Source organism: Chinchilla lanigera, unplaced genomic scaffold, assembly GCF_000276665.1.
Source record: "Chinchilla lanigera isolate Chin_1 unplaced genomic scaffold, ChiLan1.0 scaffold00011, whole genome shotgun sequence".
Lineage (NCBI taxonomy): Eukaryota > Metazoa > Chordata > Mammalia > Rodentia > Chinchillidae > Chinchilla > Chinchilla lanigera.
Window position 1 is genome coordinate 17,708,455 of NW_004955412.1, and position 2,740 is coordinate 17,711,194.

The 2,740-nt window shown below is 35.8% G+C and overlaps 1 pseudogene; it reads left to right on the top strand.

Annotated features, from left to right (window-relative positions):
* Positions 1-1,453: 1,453 nt before the first annotated feature.
* Positions 1,454-2,046, top strand: LOC102018271 (annotated as a pseudogene).
* Positions 2,047-2,740: the final 694 nt, after the last annotated feature.

Consider the following 2,740-nt stretch of genomic DNA (forward strand, 5'->3'; position numbering starts at 1 on the left):
TGGAAAAAAACCTGGAACAAGGGGAACTGAAAAAATTACCACATCATCAAAGATTTTTAAGGTATAGGAGGATAGTCCACATCATGTTCTTTTTTTAAGTGACCTATCATGACCCTGTAAAAAACTGGTTGCTTGTGACAGATGATGATATACTTACTGTAAATTTAACCAGATGGTAGCTCCAATGACAGCTGATTAGACAGATGTGGTATCTATACAGGATTAGGTTGACCCAGCTTGGAATACAACTACTGATGTAGAAACATTTTTAATCCTCATTAGTAGAAAAGATTTTTTATAGTTGCATTCACATGGTGAAGGCAACAGTACACTGGCACAATCTTGTGCAAAAACTGCTCACTCTTTACCATAATGTATTCCATAGGACTTTGTTCATCCTAGCATTCTGTAGACCATGAAAGTAGTCCACCATATTGATGACCATACTCGGTTGGTGAGTGGAAGCAGAAAGCACCTTACATGAGTGCTCTTCAAACATTCTGTGCAGGGCTAATTCATTTTTTTTCAATTCATCATGGACTTACACTTTTATAAACTTTTATAAAAATGAATTACTAGGTAAATGAAATTTTTAAAACAAAATAATTCTACCTGATTAGATTCAATAGGTATAAAATCACATTTCAATAATCAAGAAAAATATAATATAGGCAAAAGAATTACAAAACTGTACACATTGCTTATTCAAAGTGTACATTAGCCTATCAATCTAATAGTCATGGTTATACTCAAAAACTTTTGGTCATTCTTCATTTATAACTAAACAAAAAGTTATGAGCAAAATATTGATTTTCCCATAATAAATACCTTTAAGCACCTTCGGTACTTGCTTATAAAATTATCTAAACAGAATTAGATTTATGCTCTCATTCACAGAGAATAATGTACATTTAAACCATTTTTATGATTTATTTTAGTGATATATTAGAGTAGAGAAGCCAATCTAGATCATATAGAGAAATGTACCCCAGGAGCAAAAGAGATTTTAAAATGATTTCAAGCAAGCTCTGGATATTTGTTTTTAACTTTTATCCAAAGTGAAACAAGTGAAGCTATATTTTCATAATCATTCTTGTTTTTCATTATCCAGTCTCAATACTTTCTAATATAAAATTATAATAAAGCTTATATTCCTTTTCAATAAAATCAATAAGTTCACGGTTTTACACACAGGAACTTTATATGACAAACTAACCTTCAGATGTCACATGTCATAACATGTAAGCAACATGTAGCTTACACAATAGAAACTCACGTGGATTAAATAACCGCTAAAGGATTTCACCTGGTTAAATAAGAGAAATCCACTGATCATGAATTTAGACATCAAGATGGTGTCACATTACTACAAAGCTTTCTAAAATTTTTTTTTAAAAAATGAGTGCAAAAAATACGAGAAAAAATTTCACCATTTGTCACATCTGCTGAGTGAATGAAGACCATTCTTAGCAATCAGATTGTCCACATCCCAGAAAATGTTGACCTCACTCTGAAGGGTCACACAGTTACTGTGAAGGGCCCCAGAGGAACCCTGTGGAGGGACTTCAACCACATCAATATAGAACTCAGTCTCCTTGGAAAGGAAAAGTAGAGGCTCCAGGTCAACCAACAGTGCAGAAACAAAGGAACCGGCTACCTTTGTATGATCTGTAGTCACGTACAGAGCATGAACAAGGGTGCTACCCTGGGCTTCCATTACAAGATGAGGTCTGTGTATGCTCACTTTCCCATCAATGTCGTTATTCTGGAGAATGGCTCTCTTGTCGAAATCCAGAATTTCTTGGGGGAAAAATACATCTGCCGGGTTCATAGGAGGGCAGGTGCTGTTTGCTCAGTATCTCAAGCCCAGAAAGATAAACTAATCCTTGAAGGAAATAACACTGAGCTTGTTTCAAATTCAGCTGCTTTGATTCAGCAAGCCACAACAGTCAAAAACAAGGGTATCAGAAAATTTTGGGATGGTATCTGTGTTTCTGAAAAGGGAACAGTTCAGCAGTCAGATGAGTAAGATCCAAGAGTTATCCAGCCACAGAAATAAGCTTCTGGATTGTAAGACCAATATCTGATATTTTAATGAGACAATAAAACATCTTTATTTAAAAAAAGAAAAATTTCATAAAGTTTCAGATTTCTGATATGTAAGTGATGGTTTTAGGAATGCAGTGGCCTGAGACATACTGGGACATTCTCTCAAAGATAAATGGCAAGTTTTTGCATCTTGTAACAGTTACCACTAAGAGACAAGCATGTATTTGAGATACAGACTGTACTGGGAATATTGCTTTGATCTATAATTGATGATTTAGAATGCTTTCAACACAAACAATTCTGCAGTGTACCCCAGCTACGGGTGCAAGTAGTCATGCCACTCAGGGGCCAAAAGGGGTACCCAAAGTAAATATACGGATGTTTTGCAAAGTCTTCTGCAAACACCAAGTGGAGAGACCCTTGACATACTACAGGGACCTAGTGCAAACTGATCCCATGTAAAATCAAGGAACTATACACCCAGTGATGTCCATTGCTTTCTGAGTATTATCAGGTCCACCAATTTATAACTTAAGGAAGCACGAAAGAAATCTATCATACAGTGGGCATAGAACATTTTGGACTGAGCCAGAGCAGATCTGAAGACCCAAGTGAGTGACTAAAAGAAACAACTGTTCTTCTTTCTCTACTGAAACTTCTGACACCGAATGGATTTCTTCCCCACCAAAAC